At 45.7% G+C, this 27440-nt stretch overlaps 1 pseudogene; it reads left to right on the top strand.

The window, feature by feature from the left end:
* The window catches only part of LOC140210348 (uncharacterized), a 90632-nt pseudogene extending 64346 nt beyond the window's left edge, over nt 1–26286 (top strand).
* The last annotated feature ends 1154 nt before the right edge of the window (nt 26287–27440 follow it).

The following is a 27440-nucleotide window of genomic DNA, read 5'->3' on the forward strand; positions in this document are numbered from 1 at the left end:
GTCTCATGTGCGGCATCTTGTCAAACTCCAAGTAAACAACATCCACTGACCCTCCTTTGTCTATCCTGCCTGTAATTTCCCCTTAAGGAAACCATGCACCTCCAAGTACTGGCAGCTTCGTCCTTAATAATGGACTCCCCAACATTTTCCCAGCCACTGAAGTCAGGCTGAAGGGCCTATAGTTTCATGTGTTTTGCCTCCATCCCTTCAGAGTGAAGTGACATTTGGAAATTTCCAGTCCTCTGGAACCATTCCAGAATCTAATGATTCTTGAAAGATTATTACTAATGCCTCCCCAATCTCTACAGCTGCCTCTTTCAGAACCCTGCGGTGTAGCCCATCTAGTCCGGGTGACTTGACTACCTTCAAAACTTTCAGCTTCCCAAGCACCTTCTCCTTAATAAAAGCAACTGCACGTACTTCTGCTAACTGACACTCAAATTTCTGGCATACTGCTGGTGTGACCATAACTTAGACCATAATGTATAGTACTGTGCAAAAGTCTTAGGCTGGTGTATATAGCTAGGGTGTCTCAGTTTTGCACAGTCCTGTAGTAATTCTTATATATTGCACTGTGCTGCTGCTGCCGCAAAAATAATCAAATTTCTTGACATCTGTGAGTGATGATAAACGTCACAGGTGTCTGATATGGGTCTCTGATGTGGACTGAGAGTGGGAAGGGGGCAGGGAGAGGGGAGTTGTGTCCCTGTCCCCCTCTTTTGGTGAATGTCGGTGAAAGCGTAGGATGATATCGTGGTTCTGCATTTGTGTTCATGGACTGTGGACTTTTTCAGACTTAGGGTTTTTATATTCTATTTTTTTCATCACCTGTTTCTTTTCATTTTGTTGTACGAGGGGAGGGTGTTTGGGGGTAAAATGCTCTGTTAGTTTTTCATGCGGGGGATGGGTTGGGGGAGTTGATGTTGCTGTTCATTTTGTGTGTGGAGGGAGAGGTGGTTTTGGGGATCTGATGATCAGGATGCCATTATTTTTTGTATGGGGGGGTGGGGTGTAGATTTCATGTTTCTCTCTGAATGACTTTCATGTTCTTTCTTTGCTTCGTGGCTATCTGGAGAAGACAAATTTCAGAGTTGTATATGGATACATTCTTTGATAATAAACAAACCTTTGACTCTTTGGTTGGGAAAAGGGGGAAGGGAGCGGGAAGCACTGGAGAGACATTCTGTAATAACCAATAGACCAATTGTTTGGAATCAAATGGCTTTGCCTGGGTTCTCAGGACTGAGTGTGTCTGCACTCGCACCACACCCTCCTGCCCCTGGCACTCCTCCTCAGCCACCTGTCCCACGCCCCTCTCGCGGGTGCTCCACCCTCGCCATTCCCAACATCCTGTGCTCCCGCCAGATTTACAAGCTTGCTCTCCGCTGCACATTGACAAGTACAGTTCTGTGCAAAAGTCTATGGCACCCTGGCTAGATGTGCATGTGCCTAAGTACTGTAAGTGTGAAAGTGGCATTCATATTTCTTTTGTGGGATGAATATTTCATAAATGTCTAAGATAATACTTTGAAAGCAGAGAGTCTGGGGAGCGCCAGTGTGTTTGTCAGACAGCGTTCGCAGTATGAACGTTTTTCACCTTTGCTGTACTCAGAAAATTGCCTTTCCTTCCTAGTGCCCTGAGGTCCGTTTGAACATGATCTTCAATCCGGACTGCGTGAATGAAGTTATTGGAATTCGCCGTTATCACAGTCTCTCCTGCCAGCCATTGTAGAATTAGCAGAAGATGCCAAATGGAGAGTGCGCCTTGCGATAATGGAGTACATGCCTCTGCTTGCAGGGCTGCTGGTGGGTGGTTTATTCTAAAATGTTTTTATAGTCTATTAGCAATGCTTCCATATGGATGATCTGCAGAATGGAAATAATTGCCCGTATTAAATTGATAATTTGGTTTAAAGACGGAAATAACTTTGAGCATCTTCTTTCCTTTTGCACCAGAAGCAAATGTGCGATAGTAACAATTATACTTGTAGCCCACTGATAGGGGTAGTCTTACCTTAGACTTGGGGCTCCCAACCTTCTTTTTAATTGACCATTAACCAAGCGGTCTGCGGACCCCGGGGTGGAAAACCCTGGCTTAGACCATCAGGTTTAGACCCCTGTTTAAGGACTGCGGACATTTTCAGACTTACGGATTTTATATTCTGTTTTTATATCGCTTGTTTCTTTTCATTTTGTTGTGCGAGGGGAGGGTGTTTTGGGGTAAAATGTTCTGTTGGTTTTTTGTGCAGGGGGTGGGCTGGGGTTGTTGCTGTTCCATTTTCTGTGTGGAGGGAGGGGTGGTTTTGGCGGAGTGCTGATGATCAGGATGCATTTCAATGACTTTCATGTTTTTTCTTTGTTTCGTGACTATCTGGGGAAGACAAATTTCAGAGTTGCACATGACAATAAGTGAACCTTTGGCCTGCACATCAAACAGATACAAACAGAAAGGACAATAAACTCCATACAATCAGATGAGGGGGTGACAACTGTTGTCCCAGAGGAAATAAACAATATCTTTTTGAGGTTTTACCAAAATCTGTACAACTCAGAATATTCAGATTCAGCTCCACAAATACAAACGGAATTTCTCGACTTGTTAGAATTTATACCCTGAGATGAAACGTCCTTGACCTCACTGGAGTTTAACTTAGAGGCTAAAGAATTGTCTGCAGCTATAACTAACATGAAGGGAGGGAAAACTCCTGGGCCCAATGGAAATTCCCATTGAAATATATAAAATCTGTAAGACTAAACTAATACCACCTCTGCTTGATATGTATCAGGATCCCTTCCCGCCTCTCTTAATATGGCAGCAATTATGCTACTGTTAAAACCTGGAAAACCACCGTCCCTTTGTGGATCATATAGAAACATAGAAAATAGGTGCAGAAGTAGGCCACTCGGCCCTTCGAGCCTGCACCGCCATTCGGTATGATCATGGCTGATCATCCAACTCAGAACCCCGCCCCAGCCTTCCCTCCATACCCCCTGACCCCCGTAGCCACAAGGGCCATATCTAACTCCCTCTTAAATATAGCCAATGAACTGGCCTCAACTGTTTCCTGTGGCAGAGAATTCCACAGATTCACCACTCTCTGTGTGAAGAAGTTTTTCCTAATCTCTGTCCTAAAAGGCTTCCCCTTTATCCTCAAACTGTGACCCCTCGTTCTGGACTTCCCCAACGTCGGGAACAATCTTCCTGCATCTAGCCTGTCCAATCCCTTTAGGATTTTCTACGTTTCAATCAGATCCCCCCTCAGTCTTTTAAATTCCAACGAGTATAAGCCTAGTTCATCCAGTCTTTCTTCATATGAAAGTCCTGCCATCCCAGGAATCAATCTGGTGAACCTTCTTTGTACTCCCTCTATGGTAAGGATGTCTTTCCTCAGATTAGGGGACCAAAACTGCACACAATACTCCAGGTGTGGTCTCACCAAGGTCTTGTACAACTGCAGTAGTACCTCCCTGCTCCTGTACTCGAATCCTCTTGCTATAAATGCCAGCATACCATTCGCCTTTTTCCCCGCCGGCTGTACCTGCATGCCTACTTTCAATAACTGGTGTATAATGACACCCAGGTCTCGTTGCATCTCCCCTTTTCCTAATCGGCCACCATTCAGTTAATAATCTGTTTTCCTGTTTTTGCCATCAAAGTGGATAACTTCACATTTATCCACATTAAATTGCATCTGCCATGAATTTGCCCACTCACCGAACCTATCCAGGTCACCCTGCATCCTCTTAGCATCCTCCTCACAGCTAACACTGCCGCCCAGCTTCCTGTCATCCACAAACTTGGAGATGCTGCATTTAATTCCCTCATCCAAGTCATTAATATATATTGTAAACAACTGGGGTCCCAGCACTGAGCCTTGCGGTACCCCACTAGTCATTGCCTGCCATTCTGAAAAGGTCCCGTTTATTCCCACTCTTTGCTTCCTGTCTGCCAACCAATTCTCTATCCACATCAATACCTTACCCCCAATACCGTGTGCTTTAAGTTTGCACACTAATCTCTTGTGTGGGACCTTGTCAAAAGCCTTTTGAAAATCCAAATATACCACATCCACTGGTTCTCCCCTATCCACTCTACTAGTTACATCCTCAAAAAATTCTATGAGATTCGTCAGACATGATTTTCCTTTCACAAATCCATGCTGACTTTGTCCGATCATTTCACCACTTTCCAAATGTGCTGTTATCACATCTTTGATAACTGACTCTAGCAGTTTCCCCACCACCGATGTTAGGCTAACCGGTCTATAATTCCGTGGTTTCTCTCTCCCTCCTTTTTGAAAAACTGGGGTTACATTAGCCACCCTCCAATCCTCAGGAACTAGTCCAGAATCTAAAGATTTTTGAAAAATTATCACTAATGCATCCACTATTTCTTGGGCTACTTCCTTAAGCGCTCTGGGATGCAGACCATCTGGCCCTGGGGATTTATCTGCCTTTGATCCCTTCAATTTACCTAACACCACTTCCCTACTAACATGTATTTCCCTCAGTTCCTCCATCTCACTGGACCCTCTGTCCCCTACTATTTATAGGTCAATCTCACTTCTGAACAATGATCTCAAAATTCTCTGTAAGGTATTAGTCATAGTCATACTTTATTGATCCCGGGGGAAATTGGTTTTCGTTGCAGTTGCACCATAAATAATAAATAGTAATAACACCATAAGTAGTTAAATAGTAATACGTAAATTATGCCAGGAAATAAGTTCAGGACAGGCCTATTGGCTCAGGGTGTCTGACCCTCCAAGGGAGGAGTTGTAAAGTTTGATGGCCATAGGCAGGAATGACTTCCTATGACGCTCTGTGTTGCATCTCGGTGGAATGAGTCTCTGGCTGAATGTACTCCTGTGCCCAACCAGTACATTATGTAGTGGATGGGAGACATTGTCCAAGATGGCATGCAACTTGGACAGCGTGCTCTTTTCAGACACCACCGTGAGAGAGTCCAGTTCCATCCCCACAACATCACTGGCCTTACGAATGAGTTTGTTGATTCTGTTGGTGTCTTCTACCCTCAGCCTGCTGCCCCAGCACACAACAGCAAACATGATAGCACTGGCCACCACAGACTAGTAGAACATCTCAGCATCGTCCGGCAGATGTTAAAGGACCTCAGCCTCCTCAGGAAATAGAGACGGCTCTGACCCTTCTTGTAGATAGCCTCAGTGTTCTTTGACCAGTCCAGTTCAATTCGTATCCCCAGGTATTTGTAATCCTCCACCATGTCCAAACTGACCCCCTTGATGGAAACAGGGGTCACCGGTACCTCAGCTCTTCTCAGGTCTACCACCAGCTCCTTAGTCTTTTTCACATTAAGCTGCAGATAATTCTGCTCACACCATGTGACAAAGTTTCCTACCATAGCCCTGTACTCAGCCTCATCTCCCTTGCTGATGTATCCAACAATGGCAGAGTCATCAGAAAACTTCTGAAGATGACAAGACTCTGTGCAGTAGTTGAAGTCCGAGGTGTAAATGGTGAAGAGAAAGGGAGACAAGACAGTCCCCTGTGGAGCCCCAGTGCTGCTGATCACTCTGTCGGACACACAGTGTTGCAAGCACCAGTCAGGTAATGAAGAATCCATGACACCAGGAAAGCATCCACCTGCATCGCTGTCAGCTTCTCCCCCTGCAGAGCAGGGCGGATGGTGTTGAACGCACTGGAGAAGTCAAAAAACATGACCCTCACAGTTCTTGATGGCTTGTCCACGTGGGCATAGACACGGTTCAGCAGGTAGACGATGGCATCCTCAACTCCTAGTCGGGGCTGGTAAGCGAACTGGAGGGGATCTAAGTGTGGCCTGACCATAGGCCGGAGCAGCTCCAGAACAAGTCTCTCCAGGGTCTTCATGATGTGGGAGGTCAATGCCACCTGTCTGTAGTCATTGAGGCCGCTGGGGCGCAGCGTTTTCGGCACAGGGATGAGGCAGGACGTCTTCCACAGCACAGGAACCCTCCAGAGCCTCAGGCTCAGGTTGAAGACATGGCGACGTCCTCCACATAGCTGAGGGACACAGGCTTTGAGCACCCTGGTACTGACACCATCCGGTCCTGCAGCCTTGCTTGGGTTGAGACGTTTCAGCTGTCTTCTCACCTGTTCAGCTGTGAAGCCCACCGTGGTGGTTTCGTGTGGGGAAGGGGTATAGTCATGAGAGCAGGGTTGGGGACTGTGAGGAGGGGTAGGAGGGGAGAGTGGAATATGTGTTGGTTGGGGGCCGACAACAAATGACTTGTGGAGGGTGGGCAGGGGCCGCAATGTGCAATCTGTTAAAGAACAGGTTAAGTTCGTTGGCACTGTCCACACTGCCTTCAGCTCCTCTGTTGCTAGTTTGCCAGAACCCAGTGATGGTCCTCGTCCCACTCCAGACCTCTCTAATGTTGTTCTGCTGGAGCTTCCACTCAAACTTCCTCCTGTACTTGTCTTCAGCCTCCTTGATCCTGGCTTTCAGGTCCCTATGTATTGCCCTCAGCTCCTCCCTAGTTCCATCACTAAATGCCCTCTTTTTATCGTTCAGGATGTCCTTAATGTCCTTTGTTACCCATGGCTTGTTATTTGAATAACAAAGGACAGTTCTTGTCGGAACATTGCAGTCCACACAGAAGTTGATATAATCAGTGATGCACTCTGTGAGCCCATCAATATCCTCTCCATGTGGCTCACAGAGTGCCTGCCAGCTCAGCTAGGAGGCTGGAGCCACTCTTGCCAAAAATGGTCCACCCTGACCAAAATGGATTTGTAAGGGAAGGCAGGGCTGCCACAACATTTGAAGAGTGCTTAATATACCTTATGAAAAATCTGGAAGCTCTGATAGCGCTATTCTGTCATTGGATGCCGAGAAAGCCTTCGACAGAGTGGAGTGGAATAGGGGGCAAATTTCTAAGGTGGATACAGCTTCTATTTTGTAACCCAAAGGGTGAAGTTTTGACTAACGGGCTTTTTTCCGCACCTTTTAAACTGCAATGGGAAACAAGACAGGGCTGACCCCTATCTCCCCTCCTGTTTATCCTGGCTATTGAGCCACTTGCTATGGCAATTCGAAAACAGGCTAACATAGCAGGAATAACTATAGGAGATATAGAACATCGCACAGCCCTGCACGTGGATGACGTCATTTTGTCAAAATAGGGTTTACCTATTTGGGTGTTAAAATTACTCCTACTACTGATAAAATTATCCCAACTAATTATAACCCTCTCACAGACTCAGTTATTCAACTTATAAACAGATGGCCGAAATTGCTCATAAATTTGATTGGACGCATAAACATTCTAAAAATGTCAATTTTACTGAAGTTCCTGTACCTTTTCCAATCTATCCCACTTTCTCTTCCATCATCTTTCTTTTATTTATTAAAGAAATTTTTTTCTAATTTCATCTGGAATAATAGACGTCCAAGACTCAGGCTTTCCCTGTTATATCTGCCATATGATAGAGGTGGCTTTCAGCTACCAAATCTTAGATGGTATTTCTGGCAGCCCAAATTAGAGCAGGAATGTTTTACTTTGTTCAGGATCACTCCCCTCCTTGGGTCTCAGTGGAATCCCAGTTGATCAATATCCCTCTAGAACTATATATGTATTCGGCAAATAAGAAAAAACATGTCAAACAATCTAAAAACCCTTTCTTAAAAAATACAATAATGGTTTGGCACGATGCTCTCGCGTATTTGGGACAGACATCACAGTTATCCCAGTTCACTGCTATCTTTGGTAATGATAGCTCCAGCCCAGCAGAGCAGATCCTGGTTTTAAAACTTGGTCAACCCGGGGCATAGCTAAGGTGTCTGATCTTTATAATGGCAATACATTTATGTCATTTGAAGAACTCAAGGCCACATATGGATTTCCAACAAAACACTTTTTTAAATACCTTTAGTTGTGAAGTTTTATTATGTCCAGGCAAAGTTACAGTTTGAAGCTCCCTCCTTTATTTACACTAGAAGACATCACTCTGAAATTATCTGAAGCTAGGGGACAAGTGTCTGAATGATGCATGTAAGGGTTTCTTCTTTTATGTTACTTGCTAAGGCTAATAAAATGGCTTCTCTGTACTGTTAACTGCTGAGACAGTGGTTCTCTATAGCAGCTTGTTTGCATTATCATTACTGATGCGGAATTGTATTCATTTGCTAACCAATTGGGAAAGATGGTATTCTTTCTTGTGTGTCTGTAAGCTATTGTTTTTTGTGGGCTTTGGGCAGAAGGCGTGATGGGGACAGAGAGAGGAGGCGCGAGGAGAGACATGCTGTAAGCTGGGTGACGGCACGGACCCCGAGCGGGAGTCCGAGGCCCAGGGTCTTCGGCGAGGAGAGGAGATGAGGACAGACTCGTGTGGAGTGTTTGGTCGATCACCGAGGGTGATCCCATTCGTGGGTCGGCGGAGTTCAGAGGACATCGATTGGAGGAAGGGGAACCCGGTTCTGTAAGAGCTCCAACGAGTGTGCACCGAACTGATAGAGTTACTGACTTGGCACCTTTATTGTATTTGTTTCTACTAACCCATCACCAAGAAATACTTATAAAGTGTAATCATTTAATCGCATATGGCGTACTGTCTGTTAATTGGCGGTGTGGGGTACATCACACAGCATCCACACAAACTTGATCTCCCCGTTTGGCGGGGCCGAAGGCTGCTCCCCCTAGACGAAAGCGAGCTGAGCGAGTCTGAGGCTTACCAGGGGGCTACATACAATTTGTTTGCAAGTAAATGCAAAGAGTCATCAAACAACATGCTACAAGCATGGAGAACTGATTTGCATGAGAATCTGTCAGAAAAAGAGTGGTCAGAAGCTTGTTCCTTAGTTCAAACCCAGTCAGTGAACACTCATTCTAAACGGATAACCAGACAGTACATTACTCCAGTCAGGTTTCATCACCATAACCCCAACATTCCAGACACATGCTTTAAATGTAATCACTAAAAGGGGTCTCTGTTCCATTGTATGTGCGAGTGCCCCCAGATAATCTGCTTCTGGAAGAAGGTGCTGGATTTGATAAATCAGATTATTGGTAAAAAGGTGCTCCTTGATCCTAAATTATGTATTCTGAACATTTATCCAAAGGAAACCATAGAAACTATAGAAAAACTACAGCACAGAAACAAGCCCTTTGGCCCTTCTTGGCTGTGCCGAACCACTTTCTGCCTAGTCCCACTGACCTGCACACAGACCATATCCCTCCATACACCTCCCATCCATGTATCTGTCCAATTTATTCTTAAATGTTAAAAAAGAACCCGCATTTACCACCTCGTCTGGCAGTTCATTCCATACTCCCACCACTCTCTGTGTGAAGAAGCCCCCCCTAATGTTCCCTTTAAACTTTTCCCCCCTCACCCTAAACCCACGTCCTCTGGTTTTTTTCTCCCCTTGCCTCAGTGGAAAAAGCCTGCTTGCATTCACTCTATCTATACCCATCATAATTTTATATACCTCTATCAAAAATTATGGACTTTGTAACCTCCAAAAATGCAAGGTCTCTGCTTAATATTTGTTTTGTGGAAGCCAAACGTTGCATAGCCTATTCATGGAAGTAACCAGTGGACTTTCACAATGGCTGAAAGGAATGATTTCTTGTCTTGCTCTAGAGAAGATAAACTACATCACAAAAAACAAACTTGGCAAATTTCGGGAAATTTGGGACATTTTCTACAAATTTCTGGAGAACAATATTTGGGATGATGAAAGTAACGAATTAAATTGAATTAACTGCTTTTTTTTAATGGCAGGTGTTTGCTTTTTTTCTGTGTGTTTTTTTTCCTTTTTATTTCTCATGTACTTTATTTTTCCCTTTTTCTTTAACTTTGTTACACTTTCAAACCTATGGATGATCTAATGTGTTTTCTTTTCATTCTGTAAACGCAATAAAGAGATGTTTGAAGAAAAATAAGTGAACCTTTGAATCTTTGATTGGGAAAAGGGGAAGGGAGAGGGAAGCACGAGAGAGATATTCTGTAATGATCAATAAACCAATTGTTTGGGATCAAATGACCTTGAGAGTAGAAATAGTCCATTGATTCTGCTCCAACGTTCCATCATGGCTGATTTGTGATCCCTCTCAACTCTATTCTCCTGGCTTCTCCCCGTATCCTTTCACGCCCTGATTAATGAAGAGCCTGTCAGCCTCCATTTTAATTATACCCAATATCTTGGCCTCCACGGTTGTCCGTGGAAGTGAATTCCACAGATTCGCCACCCTCTGGCTGAAGAAATCGCTCCTCATCTCTGTTTCTGCCAGGCGCTCCGATTTCCTCCTCCATCCCAAAGACGTGCTGGTTGTAAACTGGTTGTTGTAGATTCCTCCTCTGTGTCGGTAACTAGCAGGAGTAGTGAGGTAGTGTTCATGGGTTCGGTGTCCACTCAAAAATCGTATGGCAGAGAGGAGGAAGCTGTTCCTGAATCAGTGAGTGTGTGTCTTCAGACAAATTGTACCTCCTTTCTGGTAGTAGCAATGAGAAGAGGGTGGTGGGGGTCCTTAATGATGGACACTGCCTTTTTGAGGCACCGCTCCTTGAAGATGTCCTGGATAATACGGAGGCTGGAGCACACGATGGAGCTGACTAATTTTATAGCTCTCTGTAGCTTACTTAAGCTCTCCTGTATCATACCGATTTAGTATGTATTTGGTTTTAAGGAAGCAAATCGCTCTCAGTTTCAGTGTGTAAACACAAAGTAGATTTTCTCAGCTAGAAACTCACAATGTTCTTGTTGTGCTGTGTTCCCATACTTTATGGTTAATCATAAAACTGTTTAGTGAATATTTACACCTTTGTGGTTAAAGAGTTGTCAAGGTCCGAGTCAGAGTCACAGGCAGAGCTTGTGGTTGGACTACTCAGCCACGCGGTTACCCTGGGAATTGTTAGTTGTGCTGGATATGAAGCAAAGTAACCTGAGAATTATGCAAAGGCTAACTTGTTCCCAGTAACTGAATGTAGAAAGTGGGATGTATTAACCGCATGGGAGACGTGAATGTAGAATGGTGCACTGTCATGTCGAAGAGAGATACTGTGCCGGTCAGGAGTGTGGGATCTGTAATCTGAATAATCCAGCACATGCATAATTACATTTAAATCGTGAAGCTGAAACAGAACCCTGCTGTGGATCTGGTAGCACAGGATTCACTGGGTTATTTATTCAAAGGTACACTGAGGAATAAGGCCCTTCCTGCCCTTCGAACCGTGCTGCCCAGCAATCTCTGATCCTAAACAGGGGACAGGTAACAGTGATGAATTAACCTCCCAACTGGTGCGTCTTTGGATTGTGAGAGGAAACCCGTGCCTTCCACAGGGAAAATGTACTGGCTCCTTACAGGTGACATCAGAATTCCCAAACTGTAATAGTGTCACGCCACCGATAGTAGTTAGTAACGTTCTTACTGTCTGCATTAAACCATCGGGCACTTTTAAGTTTTTTCCTATTTTTCATGGATCATAGTCCTGGTATTGGCACAAAGAAATTAATTAAGGATAGTCAAAATACTAGATGCAAGTACCTTAAATAGGGTATCTTTTGTGTCGCCTTCTGCCACGGCACAATCTAGTTTTGTGCAGTTTATTAGAGCACGTTGCCAGTCTTTCTTGTGTGACCCCTTCGCCATTGCCTCAAAGGAGGCAGCAAACTGTACTGGTAAGTAGCGAAAGGTGAAGACAGCTAGAATGCAAATGTCGCAAGTTGGCATGTTCTACTAGAAATTCGAGGGGTTATTTTATCAACATTCTTTTTTTGTCAAAACCTGTTTAGGGAGTGGAGCTTTTTGATGAGAAGTTGAACTCCTTGTGCATGACGTGTATAGCCTTGATGAATCGTTACTTTTGTTGAACGAAAGTCCTTCAAAGTTGTCCATGTCATCTTACTGGTGCTTCCCTGATGCTGAGTGAGCCTACAAGGTGCCTAACCAAAAATCCTTCATCGTGCTTTGTCACATCCTCAAAGGATTGGGTCAGGCTCAAGAAACGACATGCCCCTCACAAAGCCATATCGACTCTCCCGAATCAGACTATGCTTCTTGTAAATCCTGTCTGTAAGAATCTTCTCCTATAATTTGCCCACCGGTGAAGTGAAACTGACTGGTCTATAATTCCCAGGGTTATCCCTACCCTCTTTCTTGAACAAGGAAATAACATTTTCCAACTTCCAATCATCTGGTACTTCCTCCGGTGAGGACTGGCCAGTGAGGATGCCCAGATTGTCACTAAAGGTGCAGCAATCTCTTCCCTTGATTCCTGTAAGTAACCCTGGGGTATACCCCATCGGGCCCCAGTGAGGATGTCCAGATCGTCACTAAAGGCACAGCAATCTCTTCCCTTGCTTCCCATACTAACCCTGGTGTATATCCCATCTGGCCCCGGGAACTTATCTATCCTAGGGCTTTCCAGAATTCCAGAATATTCTCTTTCTCAATGTCAACATGTTGTAGCATATCACTGCCTTCACAAGCATCAAGGTCCCTCTCACTGGTGATCACTAAAGCAAAGAATTCATTGCTGATCTCCCCCAAAGTCCTCCGACTCCAAACGTTTTGCCTCTTTTAGCTCTGGCCGGCCCAGACTCTCATTCTGGCCATCCTCCTGTTCTTCAAGTTTGTTTTTCCGAATTCAACTCGCCAAGTCCTTCTCATGGCCCCTCCTAGTTCTCCGAAGTCCATTCTTCACTCCCTTCCTGGCCACATTGTAACCCTCTGGAGCCCAGGCTGATCTTTGCATCCTACGCTCCTAGACCAGCTGTTGCGCGTCTCTTGTCAAACATGGCTCCTTCACCCTTCTGTTCTTTCCCCGTCTCAGTGGGACAAAACTCTGCAGAGCCCCATCCAAGTGAAGCCCAGAACGATTTCCACATTTCAATTGTGTGTTTCTGAGTGCATTCATCCCAGTTTGTACTCCCAGGTTCCTGCCCAATACCATCATAATCCAAACACCCGCCCCCCCCCCCACCCCAATTATTACTGCTGCAAGCAATCTTGTAGAACACTTGATTAAAGACCAATAAAATTTACAAGAAATTTGATCTGGACTGTTTTGCTTTTAGGGTAGGTCCCTTTTACCCTGGAATGTGAATATTGCGGTTAGGGCTTGAACAATGACTAATTATTCAATTACAATAATTAGTAATAAATAATGGTAATCTATTCAATGTATTTTTTAAGTAACTAACGGGGCGACACAGTGGTGTCTGTTTAGCGCAACACTTTGCAATTCGGTTCGATTCCCACTGCCACCTGTGAGGAGTTTATACGTTCTCCGCGTGACCGCGTGGGTTTCCTCCGGGTACTCCTGTTTCCTCCCAGAGACCTACTGGTTGGTAGGTTAACTGGTCATTGTAAATTGTCCTGTAATTAGGCTAGGGTTAATCAGGGGTGGCTGGCAGGGTAAGAAGGGCCTGTTCCATGCTGTATCTCAATAAATAATCAATAATAAATAAGTATATTAAAATGCTACTTTCCAAGTGAATAATTTCCTCCACTGTGTGTAACTTGGTATGGAACAGGTTTACACTTTGAAAAAGGTGGTACGAGCATTTCATTTCGGAACTTTGTATTTTATCAGCAAGCTACTTATTTGAAAATCAAGTAGTAACGGCAATCAGATCAGATCATTTCTTGACCTGTGAATGCTGTCTTGCAGTATACACCATTTGCGAGGCCACGACCAACAACTTGACCAAGTTGGTGGAGAAGCTTGGCAAAGACTGGGCAGAATCCACCATTGTGCCGAAAGTACTTGCCATGGCCAGTGACCCCAACTACCATCACATAATGACCATCCTGTTCTGCATTAACATGAGTATGGGTTTGACAATGTACTTGCCCATGGCCAGTGACCCCAACTACCTTCATAAAATGACCACCCTTTTTTGCATTAACGTGAGTATAGCTTTGAAAATACTTCAATTACACTTCACAAGCTGCTAAAATATTTCATGAATAAAACGTACAGTTAGAACACACACTTAAGAATAAAGGATTTAACAAAAATATTATGGATTTTTAATATGTTATTTGTGAATGTTTAGATTCTGCAAAAAATCAATTAACAACACTTTGCCAAAGCTGCTCCTTCCAATATTGACATCTGCTTGATACGAGCTTCTGTGCTTGCATTATTTGCTGAGGTGTAGTGGTGTTTTGTGTTTAATCTGCAAGGTATCTGGAGTAAAAATTGAGTTGAGGACGAGACTTTTTATGATTTCGTGAGCAGAGTTCCTAACCGTCCCTGTGGAAATGGACTGATGGTGTTAGCTGAAGGACAACTGATTTAATGACCTGTTGACCCACCTGATGGCTTACAGCTTTCAAGTTTTATTTCACAAGGGTCTGTTTCCGTGCTGTAGTGGACTATGGCTCTGTCTTTTGCTTAGAGATCTGAGTACCTTGAAATGGACATTATCTGGCTAAGGGAATTTTAAGTTTTTTGACGCAACTAGTTTCAAATTACAAGTGTACTTAAAGGCCCCCACAGTCATTCCAGTTGCAGAATTAACTTCTTTCCCTGGATTTATTTGATGGGCCTGGGCTTCGCTGGAGTTTGGGACAAGGTGAGGGGGAGATTCGATTGAAATGCCTAGATAGAATGGATGTTTCTAAAAGTGGGTGAGTCTAGGACCGGAGGGCACAGCCTTTGGAACAGAGGGATATCCCTTTAGAACGGAGATGAAGAATTTCTTTAGCCGGAGCGTGGTGAGTCTACGGAATTCATCGCCACAGATGGCAATGGAGGCCAAGTAATTGGGTATATTTAAAGTGGAGCTTGATAGGTTTTGGAGGGTGTCGAGAGGTCTGCACGACCTGGTGTTTTTGCGGTATCCTTAAGGACTCTCAAGAACGCAGGTGCGGCGGCCGCGGCCATTGCTGGGAGTGGACTTCAGGTTGGATGACAGTGGCCTGAGAGGGGAAAATGAAACGGTGTTCAGTCGATTTCAGCAATGAGCCAGGTTAAAAAGTTTAAAGAGTCGAGGGGGGAAAGACTAGCTTCTCCGTGAGGCTTTACAAACCTCAACAGTGAACCGACTGTCACTGTCAGCACTTGTCTCCACACTGAATTGACTTGCTGGCTGTGCCCTGCGACCATTGGGCCCCTGGCTCAGATAAAATGCTGAACTGGCTCCTTGGCTGTGGACGGCAACCATTGGGCCCCTGGACTGGTTTCACTTCTCTCAGCACGGAACTGACTCCCTTGCTGTGGCCTGCAACCATCTACAGATCTGAACTGGCTCCCTGCCTGTGGACCTAATTTCGGTGACTCTGCGGTTCATGTTCTGTGTCTTACTTGTTTACTATTTTTTTATTCTTGTTTGCCCGATTTCTTCTTTCTGGGCACATTGCATGTCTGACAGTCTTTGCTGCGCGAGATTCTTTTTCCATGGATTCTCTTGTGTTTCTTTGCTTGTAAGAAGACGAATCTCCTGCTTGTATATGGAGTTCATACTTTGGTAGTAATGTACTTTGAACTTTAGACCTCTGGATCAGCAGGAACACCTCAGAAAGATATGCCTGCGCGGGCTGGACCAAAACAGGGCTAACATCCTGCGGGAGTGCTCACTGGGATTCAAACTCATAGGGATGGGCCACAGGCCACATTTACAGTTGAGGTGGCAGTGCAGTTAAATATCGAAGGGAAACAAAGCGAGCCCAGTAAGGAGAGCAAACCTCAGTCTGATAAGAAATGCAAGATTATATCTATTTTGGTGTAAGCAACATTACTAGTAAAGCAAATGAGCTCACAGGAGGGTGATATTGTTACTGTCATAGAGAGGGTTGAATGAATGGCTGAACAATTCACTCAGTGAATGGTGTGTTGGGCGTGGCACCGTAATATTGATTTATTACTGAAATATTGAGGAGGAGGGCATTCTCGGACACACCTTACTAATCCACAAGCCTCTACTGGCGAACTTCCAGTAAGATGGTGGTGTGCTGGGGCGCAGCGGGTTCTACAGGGCCAGCCAAAGGTAAAGGTGTTATTGTCTTTTATTTATTTCTTTACGATCACAGACTCTGCTGGATGTTAAGCACTTAAAGAGTGCTGCGGGTCTACCCCATCAGCGTAGAAACTGAAGGAGCTGGACTTGGGGCAGATCGTGCTGCTCCCCGCGTCAGAGAGTCAGCAATGTGGTTGGCGTGCAGACTGGCAGCGAGCAATTGTCTTAGTCTCTTTTCTTGTGATCGCAAAACCCTGTTGGGCATTGTTAATGTGTAATGCTCGAAATCCATCTTGAACAAACAGGCTTTCCCACAGGATTATTGGTTCTTCCTCCTCGAAGCCATTCATCTGCACAAAGCACCTTGCACCATCCTCCTTCCCTCCTGTCTTCTCCCAGCTCCCGCCAAACAAAGACCTCTCTGCCTAGCATTCTCTAGCACCTTCTCCCAATTCTACCATCCTGATTGGATGACACCTCATTCCTGAGCTCAGACCCAAACAGGATGAAAGCAGAACAGATTGCTCTCAGAGAACTGCTAAAATGAAATGCCTACAGCATAGCAGTAAAAATCTGAACCAGGGCATTGACACTGACTGGGTCAGAATCCTGGATCACCCACCCGAACTGCATTGTGGGTGCACCCACACCTCAAGGACTGCAGCCCACCACAAAGGAATTAAATACCACTTCACCCTGTGATGCCCACACATTCCTTGGAGGAATATGCAAAAAGAGCTTCAAGTAACATTGTACAGGTCGTCCCTAGGAGTGGTCACATATGACAGCTCTCCCAGTATTCAGCATGAGGTGCAGAAGCAAGGAAATCAGAATCAGGTTTAGCGTCAGCAGCATAATGTTGTGAAATTTGTTGTCTTTGTGGCAGCAGTACAGTGCAACACATAATAATAGAGGAAACTGTGAATTACAGTAAATGTATAAAATAATAGTGCAGAAACAGAAATAAAAAGTAGTGAAGGTGTCCATTCAGAAATGGCAGAGGGGAAGAGACTGTTCTTGAATCGCTGAGTGTGTGCTTTCAGGCTTCTGTGCCTCCTTCCTGAGGGTCGCAGTGAGAAGAGGGCATGTCCTGGGTGGTGGGCTCCTTCACCATGGACGCTGCCTTTTTGAGGCATCGCTCCTGAAAGATGTCCTGGATACAAAGGAGAGAGGCAAAACACAGTTGTAGGAGTTATCAGGTTATAGCAGTACAGAACCTCAACTTCTCTGATATCAGCACAAAGGATTTCAAAGGGAACGGCCCAAAGGAGGGGGAATCCAGGAAAACTTCCTGAGAGAAGGACATGGCTGGAAAACTCAAACAGGGCAAGAAGCCGAGGTATTAGGAGTCTTTAGTGGGGTTGGATACGGATATGTTTCCAAGGCCTGATGAAATGTATCCTTGGCTGTTATGGGAAGAAAGGGCTGAGCTCCCAAGGTCTCTTCGGGAGTTCAGTGAAACCCTCTGTCACTGCTGCCCCTCCGTGATCTCTGCTTCCCTTCGACGGGAGTCAGTGAAACCTTCTCTCACTCTGTGATATCTGCTCAGCTCTTTACTTCATCCCTCCCCCCTCCTGGTTTCACCTATCACCTTGTATTTCTTTCTCCACTCACCTTCCCCCCCCCCAACTTTTATATCTACTCATCTTTTTTTTGCCCTCCTGCCGAAGGGTCTCGGCTGGAAATGCCGATTGTACTCTTTTCCACCGATGCTGCCTGGCCTGCAGAGTTCCTCCAGCATTTTGTGTGTGTTCCGAGGATCCTAGTAGTTTAAAATCCTAAATTGTCACAGAACAGGTGCCAGGTAACGGGATCCCAGCAGTACAGTGCCTTTCTTCGACGAAGGCAGCAACTGGTAACTACAGAGCTGTGAATCTAACATCAGTGGTAGAAGGGTAGTTGTAAAAAGTCCCGAGGGACGGGATTCAGCTGCACTTGGGCAGAGCTTCATCAGAAATGGTCAGTGTGCAAGTGGTGATTCTGTCGGCCAGTTTGAGTTTCTTGGAGTTACGGGTGTACTCGTGCAGTTGGTGTCGTCTACAGGGACTTCGGTAAAATCTTTTGACAAGATCCCCAAACGCATAAGAGACTGAGGCATCCGAAGCAACTTCACAAATTGGGTTCAGAGTTGATTTGCTGATCGGTATTGGCCATTTCTACCTTGGGGAAAAGTCTCTGGCTGTCCACTCTATCCACACCTCTCATCCTCCTTCACTCCAAAGAGAAAAAGCCCCAACTCACTCAACCTTTCCTCATGAGACACGCTCTCTAATGCAGGCAGCATCCTGGCAAGTCTCCTCTGCGTCCCCTCTAGACCTTCTCCATGCTTCCTATTTCAGGGCTACCAAAGCTGGACACCAGTGTGGTCTGACCAGAGTTTTATAGGGCTGCAACATTACCTCGCACTCTTGAACTCTACCCCCCAATTTATTCCACCCTCCCCCTGCCCCCGCATCATCGGGGAAGCCTAAAGCCCCCGAGGTTAAAAGTGAGAGAGAAAGATGTTAAAAAAGGACGTAAAGAACAAGATTTTCAGAAGTGGGCATGTGACTGGGGCTGAAAGAGAAATCTCTAGAGGTGGGTACAGTTACGTTGATAGGAAAGGCCGAGGCCCATTCTCCCACCCCTCACCCCATACGCACTCTCTCGCTCTTTCGCCTCTCTCACACTCACACTCTCTCTCCCCTGTCTGGTTTAACCTAGTGTTCACCCCTCTCCCCGAACCTGTTACCACCTCCGTTATTTATCAGAGTCCAACCCTTGTAGCTCTTTGTGTTCCTGCTGTCAGTCTGCACCTTCACACTATCCCTACCTTGTTCCATCTCCCTCGCGATGTGATTTCCTCATTCCCCCCGTCGTCCTCCGCCTGCCACTGTCTCTGCTCCTCCTTCGCTCCTCTCCTGCCATCAGTGCACCAGTCACCTCAGACTCCTTTCTCCCCACTATTCCACTGTACCCCCCCTCCCCGGTCCCGATGCAGGGTTTTGATCCAGTCTGCTTTCCTCCCACAGATCTGCTCCATTGAGCTCATTTGTTGCTCTAGATTCCAGCTTCAGCAGTCACTTGTAATGCCCTCCCTGATTAGTGTAACACTCAAACCCTTCCCCCTGTCCCTAGGGCATCTGTAACCCAGGACGTTGTGCTCCTATCCCTCAACCATGTTCCTAGACTTACAGGAATAATATAATCCCTGTAGTGATTACTGGCCAGATCACCCGAGTTCTCTGTTAAAACCAGAATATAGTATCAATGGTAAGATGCTTGGCATTGTGGAGGATCGGAGAGATCTTGGGGTCCGTGTCCATAGGACACTCAAAGCTGTTGTGCAGGTTGACAGTGTTGTTAAGAAGGCGCATGGTGTGTTGGCATTCATCTACCGTGGGACTGAGTTCAAGAGCTGTGAGGTAATGTGTGGTAAACCATACATATATGTTGTAACTGGGTTACCTGTCTGGACAGGCCCCTCCGCTGACTGCTCCTGTGGCTCCTCCCACAGACCCCTGAATAAAGGCGATTGTGTCACTGCTCCCCCCTCAGTCCGGGGCAGATACTCAGCATGGTGGAGATCACATTTCACTGCTAATAAAAGCCTTTCAGTATTTACTCTACTTCCAGTCTTTTGGAGTTATTGATAGTGCATCATAATGTTACAGCTATATAAGACCTCGGTCAGACCCCACTTGGAGTACTGTGTTCAGTTCTGGCCACCTCACGACAGGAAGGATGTGGATACTATAGAGAGAGTGCTGAGGAGATTTACAAGCATGAAGCCTGGATTGGAGGGTGTGCCTTATGAGAATAGGTTGAGTGAACTTAGCCTTTTCTCCTTGGAGCAATGAAGGATGAGAGGTGACCTGATAGAGGTGTACAAGATATTGAGAGGCATTGATCATGTGGATAGTCAGAGGCTTTTTCCCAGGGCTGAAATGGCTAGAACGAGAGGGCGTACTTTTAAGGTGCTTGGAATTAGGTACAAGGGGATGTCAGAGGTAAGTTTTTCATGCAGAGAGTGGTGGGTACGTGGAATGCACTGCTGGGGCAGTGGTGGAAGTGGATACAATAGGGCCTTTTAAGAGCCTCTTAGGTGCATGGAGCTTAGAAAAATAGAGGGCTATGCACTGGGGCAGGGGTGTCCAACATTTTTTGCACTGCGGACCGGTTTAATATTGACAATATTCTTGCAGACCGGGGGGTGGGGGGGCGGGGGTAAGGTTGCCAACGGACAAGAGTAGCAGTCAAATACGTTGTGTTTACCCTGAGAAAAACTGCCATGACCATGAACCCTTGCACGGGCACCAGTGTGCATGCGTGTGCGTGCCGATTTTTTTCTGCAAATCCTTTTTGGCGATTCTGTTCTGGGGGGGGGGGTGTTAATCACGACCGGAATATAGGTGATAAGTGGCTAATACACTCAATTTCGTTTCTGAAAGGGTTTATCTAATGAATTTAGTATTAAACACACAGCGCATATTTTCCTCGCATGAATATAGTGATAAATCAATTATCAGGGGAGGACAGGGGAGCTTGAAGTAAGTGTTGAACAAATTTCAGTAGAAGTGGTAGAGGCAAGTTCAATATTATCAATTAAAGAAAAACTGGATCGGTATATGGACAGGAAAGGAATGGAGGGTTATGAGCTGAGTGCAGGTCGGTGGGACTAGGTGAGAGTAGAGTTCGGCACGGACTAGAAGGGCGAAGATGGCCTGTTTCCATGCTTTAATTGTTCTATGGTTATATAAGTCACTTATAAATCAATAGCATCATAACCTTTTAAGTAACATTTGGATGTTAAACACACAGCACATATTTTCCCTGTATGAACATATAAAATCATTGCAACACACCAATATTGCTGAATCAGTGGGAGTCCTGGGCTTGTTTCCCTGCAACAAGACAGTCCTATCGCAGGCTGATGGGAGACAGCAATACTCGAAGGGGTTCCTTATGTCCAGTCTATTCCGCAATTTAGTTTTCATTGCATTATTTGCAGAGATATGTTGGAAATGGAAGCAATGTTTTCAGTGCTTTTGTGGCTACCTCAGGATATTTAGCGTTGACTTTGATCCAGAATGCCGGCAGAGATGTTATGTCAAACATACTTTTCAGCCCGCTGTCATTTGCAAGCTCGAGGAGTTGATCTTCTTCCTGCGCTGACATGGATGACATGCGGGCAATGACCTCGCGTGCGTTCAAGCTGAACAGGGCGTGACAGGAAACGAGGAAAGGTGCAGCAGCTCCAATCACCAAATCATATCGTTTCCTCGTGGCCCGGTGGTTGGGGACTGCTGCACTAGGGAAATTCTAAGCAGTTTCTAGAGTAGGTTACGTGGTCGCACAACATTGTCAGCCGAAGGGCTTGTAATGTGCTGCGAATTTCTATGTTCGGAAACAGATGCAGTTAAACCTCCCAGCCCTCTCGTGCTCCCTCACTTATTTCTGCCTGCTCTGCTTACCGGACCTGCCTGTTTAGTTGGTTTGACATAGAATTCTGACTCAACACCTGCTACACTAGTATTCTCTGTCCCAGCCCTGCTGCCTCACTAGCTTAAACACTCCCAAAGTGCTCGAGCAAAGGTATAGATAAAAGGGATGCACAGAGGCGGTTTCCAATAGTGCAAGAGTCTGGGACCAGAGGGCACAGCCTCAGAATAGAAGGACGTCCCTTTAGAGCAGAGGTGAGGAGGAATTTCTTTAGCCAGAGGGTGGTGAATCTGTGGAATTCATTGCCACAGACGGCTTTGGAGGCCAAGTTATTGAGTATATTTAAAGTGGAGGTTGATAGATTCTTGATTAGTTAAGGGCGTGAAAGGATACAGGAGAAGGCAGAAGAATGGGGTTGAAAGGAAAAATAAATCAGCCATGATGGAATGGCAGAGGGAACTCATAGAAACAAAGTAAACCTACAGCACAATACAGGCCCTTTGGCCCACAAAGTTGTGCCGAACATGTCCTTACCTTAGAAATTACTCAGCTTACCTATAGCCCTCTATTTTTCTAAGCTCCATGTACCTATCCAAAAGTCTCTTAAAAGACCCTATCATATCTGCCTCCACCACCGATGCCGGTAGCCCATTCCATGCATTCACCACTCTCTGAGTAAAAAACTTACCCCTGACATTTCCTCTGTACCTACTCCCCGGCACCTTAAACCTGTGTCCTCTTGTGGCAACCATTTCAGACCTGGGAAAAAGGCTCTGACTATCCACACGATCAATGCCTCTCATCATCTTACACACCTCTATCAGGTCACCTCTCATCCTCCGTCGATCCAAGGAGAAAAGGCCGAGTTCACTTAACCCATTCTCATAAGTCCTGCTCCCCAATCCAGGCAACATCCTTGTAAATCTCCTCTGCCCTCTGCACCCTTTCTATGGCTTCCACATTCTTCTTGTAGTGAGGCGACCACAGTACTACAAGTGGGGTCTGACCAGGGTCCTATATAGCTGCAACATTACCTCTTGGCTCCTGAATTCAGTTCCACGATTGATGAAGGCCAATACACTGTATGCCTTCTTAACCACAGAGTCAACCTGCGCAGCAGCTTTGAGTGTCCTATGGACTCGGACCCCAAGATCCCACTGATCCTCCACACTGCCAAGAGTCTTACCATTAATACTATATTCTGCCATCATATTTGACCTACCAAAATGAACCACTTCACACTTATCTGGGTTGAACTTCATCAGCCACTTCTCAGCCCAGTTTTGCATCCTATCAATGTCCCGCTGTAACCTCTGATAGCCCTCCACACTATCCACAACACACCCAACCTTTGTGTCTCAGCAAACTTACTAAGCCATCCCTCCACTTCCACTTCCTCATCCAGGTCATTTATAAAAATCATGAAGAGTAAGGGTCTCAGAACAGATCCCTGAGGCTGACCTCCATGCAGAATATGACCCGTCTACAACCACTCTTTGCCTTCTGTGGGCAAGCCGGTTCTGGATCCACAAAGCAATGTCCCCTTGGATCCCATGCCTCCTTACTTTCTGAATAAGCCTTGCATGGGGTACCTTATCAAATGCCTTGCTGACATCCATATACACTACATCTACTGCTCTTCCTTCATCAATGTGTTTAGTCGCATCCTCAAAAAATTCAATCAGGCTTGTATGGCACGACTTGCCCTTGACAAAGCCATGCTGACTATTCCCAAACATGCTATACCTCTCCAAATGTTCATAAATCCTGCCTCTCAGGATCTTCTCCATCAACTTACCAACCACTGAGGTAAGACTCATTGGTCTATAATTTCCAGGGCTATCTCTACTCCCTTTCTTGAATGAAGGAACAACATCCGCAACCCTGCAATCCTCTAGAACCTCTCCCGCCCCCATTGATGATGCAAAGATCATCGCCAGAGGCTCAGCAATCTCCTCCCTTGCCCCCTACAGTAGCCTGGGGTACATCTCATCCGGTCCTGGTAACTTATCCAACTAGTTGCTTTCCAAAAAGCTCCAGCACATCCTCTTTCTTAATAAATATATACTCAAACTTTTCAGTCTGCTGCAAGTCATCACGACAATCACCAAGATCCTTTTCCATAGTGAATACTGAAGTGAAGTATTCATTAAGTACCTCTGCTATTTCCTCCGGTTCCATACACACTTTCCCACTGTCACACTTGATAGATCCTATTCTTTCACGTCTTATCCTCTTGCTCTTCACGTACTTGTAGAATGCCTTGGGGTGTTCCTTAATCCTGCCTGCCAAGGCCTTCTCATAGCCTCTTCTGGCTCTCCTAATTTCCTTCTTAAGCTCCTTCCTAATAGCCTTATAATCTTCTAGATCTCTAACATTGCCTAGCTCTCTGAACCTTTTGTAAGCTTTTCTTTTCTTCTTGACTAGATTTATTACAGCCTTTGTACACCACGGTTCCTGTACCCTACCATAACTTCCCTGTCTCATTGGAACGTACCTATGCAGAATTCCACACAAATATCCCCTGAACATTTGCCATATTTCTTCCGTACTTTTCCCTAAGAACATCTGTTTCCAGTTTAAGCTTCCAGTTTCCTGCCTGATAGCCTCATATTTCCCCTTGCTCCAATTAAACCCTAACTTGTCTGCTCCTATCCCTCTCCAATGCTATGGTAAAGGAGATAGAATTATGATCACTATCTCCAAAATGCTCTCCCAGTGAGAGGTTCATTTCCCAATACCAGATCAAGTACAGCCTCTCCTCTTGTAGGCTTATCTACATATTGTGTCAAGAAACCTTCCTAAACACACCTAACAAATTCTACCCCATCTTAAACCCCTTGCTCTTGGGATATGCCAATCGATATTTGGGAAATTAAAGCCTCCCATCATGACAACTCTGTTATTATTACACCTTTCCAGGATCTGTTTCCCTATCTGCTCCTCGATATCCCTGATACTATTGGGTGGCCTATGAAAAACACCCAGTAAAGTTATTGACCCCTTCCTGTTCCTAACCTCCACCCATAGAGACCCCATAGACAATCCTTCCATGGCGTCCACCTTTCCTGCAGCTGTGACACTATCTCTGATCAACAATGCCATGCCCCCACCTCTTTTGCCTCCCTCCCTGTCCTTTTTGAAACATCTAAAACCCGGCAATTGAAGTAACCATTCCTGTCCCTGAGCCACCCAAGTCTCTGTAATGGCCACCACATCATATCTCCAAGTACTGATCCACGCTGTAAGCTCATCTGCTTTGTTCACAACACTCCTTGCGTTAAAATAGATGCATCTCAAACCTTCGGTCTGAGAGCATCCCTTTTCTATCACCTGCCTATCCTCCCTCTCGCACTGTCTACAAGCTTTCTCTATTTGTGAGCCAACCTCCTCTTCCCTAGTCTCTTCAGTTTGGTTCCCACACCCCAACCATTCTAGTTTAAACTCTCCCCAGTAGCCTTAGCAAACCTCCCTGCCGGCATGTTGGTCCCCCTTGGATTGAAGTGCAACCCGTTCTTTTTCTACAGGTCACACCTGCCCCAAGAGAGGTCCCAATGATCCAGAAATCTGAATCCCTGCCCCCTGCTCCAATCCCTCAGCCACGCATTTATCCTCCACCTCATTTACCCCTGACATCTCCTCTGTACCCACTCCCAAGCACCTTAAAACTATGCCCTCTTGTTCTAACCATTTCAGCCCTGGGAAAAAGCCTCTGACTATTCACACAATGCCTCTCATTATCTTGTTCACCTCTGTCAGGTCACCCCTTATCCTCTGTTGCTCCAAAGAGAAAAGGCTGAGTTCACTCAACCTATTCTCATAAAGCATGTTCCCCAATCCAGGCAACATCCTTGTAAATCTCCTCTGCACCCTTTCTGTGGTTTCCACATCCTTCTTGTAGTGAGGTGACCAGAACTGAGCACAGTACTCTAAATGGGGTCTGACCAGGGTCCTATATAGCTGTAACATTACCTCTTGGCTCTTAAACTCAATCCCATGATTGATGAAAGCCAATGCACCGTATGCCTCCTTAACCACAGAGTCAACCTGCATAGCAACTTTGAGTGTCCTATGGACTCAGACCCCAAGATCCCTCTGATCCTTCACAGTGCCAAGAGTCTTACCACTAATGCTATATTCTGCCATCATATTTGACTCGGTAGCCTAATTCCGGTCTTGCGTCTAATAGTCTTGGTCCCCTCTTGGCTCGGGTCACCTTGCCATGGAAGAGACCCCAGTGATGCTGTCTGATCTGCACCCACACTTTGTCTCTACGTTTCAGCCGTCCTGCCTTCCTGTTTCTAAACTCGCTCGTACATGGCAGAAGGGGTAGTCCAGCGATTACAATATACCACCACTTCTTCTTTACAACTTGTCTATTGATCTGTAAATCTCTGTTGCAGGACCTCATCTCTCTCCTTGCAGATGATCATTGGTGCCAGCCTGGACTATGCCTTCTTATCATGGGGCAAAATACATTCTGAGCGTCGCACAAATCAGATCGATGATCTTTTCTTCAGTCTTGCTTCGTGAAGGTCGGGGCTGTGAATGAACGTTTGCATTTTCTGCTGTTTTTTTTAGGTGTTGTCTGAAGCCTGTAGCCAAGAAATCACAGCAAAGCACATGCTACTGACGGTTCTCCAGATGGCAGGCGATCAGGTGGCAAATGTTCACTTCGACGTGGCTAAATCATTGCAGAAAATAGAACCGGTTTTAGATGCCAGGTAAGTATTTGAGTTGGGGCTTTTAACCCGGCCTGCGGAGAATGTTTTGTCTCCGGTTTGGAATGGAAGTTGAGACGCCACTGTGGTGGCGTTTAGTGATGGAGTCGCACCGTCTTTTGTCCCCACAGGTCCATTCCAGCCAAGACCACCGTCTCTGCCGGTCCCATCGTCCCAGCTTCTCAACCTGGGGTTCATGGACCTCTAGCGTAATGGTCCATGGCACCAAAATAGTTGTGAACCCTTGCTCTAAACCCTTCCTGTCCGCGTACCTGTCCGTTTAAAAGTTGTTAATGTGCCTGCCTCAACCAGTTCCTCTGGCAGCTCATTCCATGTGCTGCTTGGGGGAGGGGCATAAACTTAACCCTCGGGCCTCCCCTTCCCCTGTGGTGTTTGCCTCACTTTCCTGCTTGACCTGGATCCTTTGGTACCCTTAAACGATCTTCTTCTCTGTCCAGAGAGTAAGACCATAAGACACAGGAGCAGAAACAGGCTGTTCGGCCCATTGATACTGCACGGCTATTCTATCATGGCTGATTTATTATTCCCCTCAAACCCACTCGCCTGCCTTCTCCCCATTTCTTTTTAAAAAAGGACATCCTCACCAAGAACATTTAGTGGCCCGTTTCTACCCTCCGAGTTACTTGTTTTAGGTCTCTCCACTGCCTTTGTATTCCAAGGGCCTCATTTTACTACAGCTTTCCCAAGCCATGTGCAATATTCCTTTTTGTAAGGTTGTAAGTCTGACCTTGCACTCTCTCTCTCATCACCCACGCTACCTGAGGAACTCCAGTTAACTGGCCTTTTTAAAGAGTCCCACATGTCAGAGGTGTTGTTTGCCCCTCGAGCAGCTGCTTTCCAGTTTACCTTCTCCTGTTCCTGCCTAACACTGTTACATTTAGCCCTTCTGCACCTCAGCACCTTCACCCAAGGATCAGTTTTAATCCGTAACTATCTTAAAACTGAGGGAATTACAATCATGGTTGAAAATTTGATCATCTGGCCCGGCTCATTTCCTCGTAAGCTCTGTTACGTCGCCATGCCAACTTGGAGTGTCTGCATACTGTCTGGTGTAACCCCCCCTAGACACAGTTATCAGTTTTGACCCATTGAAGCCTCTGGTGCTCAGGAAGTTCCATTCAGTACTGGGGAAGTTGACATCAGCCACTCAGTGACCCTATTTTTAAGTCTTTCCGTGACTAGGGTTGAGGGGGATAATAAATTGGCTGTGATGGAATGGCAGAGTAGACTCGATGGGCTGAATGGCCTGATTTTGCTCCTGTGTGGCATGGTTGTATCTGCCTGTATATCTGTTCCCCAGCTCCCAGTGGCCTTTTGGGAGCCTAGCACAGTAATTAAACCATTTT

Source organism: Mobula birostris, chromosome 15 (assembly GCF_030028105.1).
Source record: "Mobula birostris isolate sMobBir1 chromosome 15, sMobBir1.hap1, whole genome shotgun sequence".
Lineage (NCBI taxonomy): Eukaryota > Metazoa > Chordata > Chondrichthyes > Myliobatiformes > Myliobatidae > Mobula > Mobula birostris.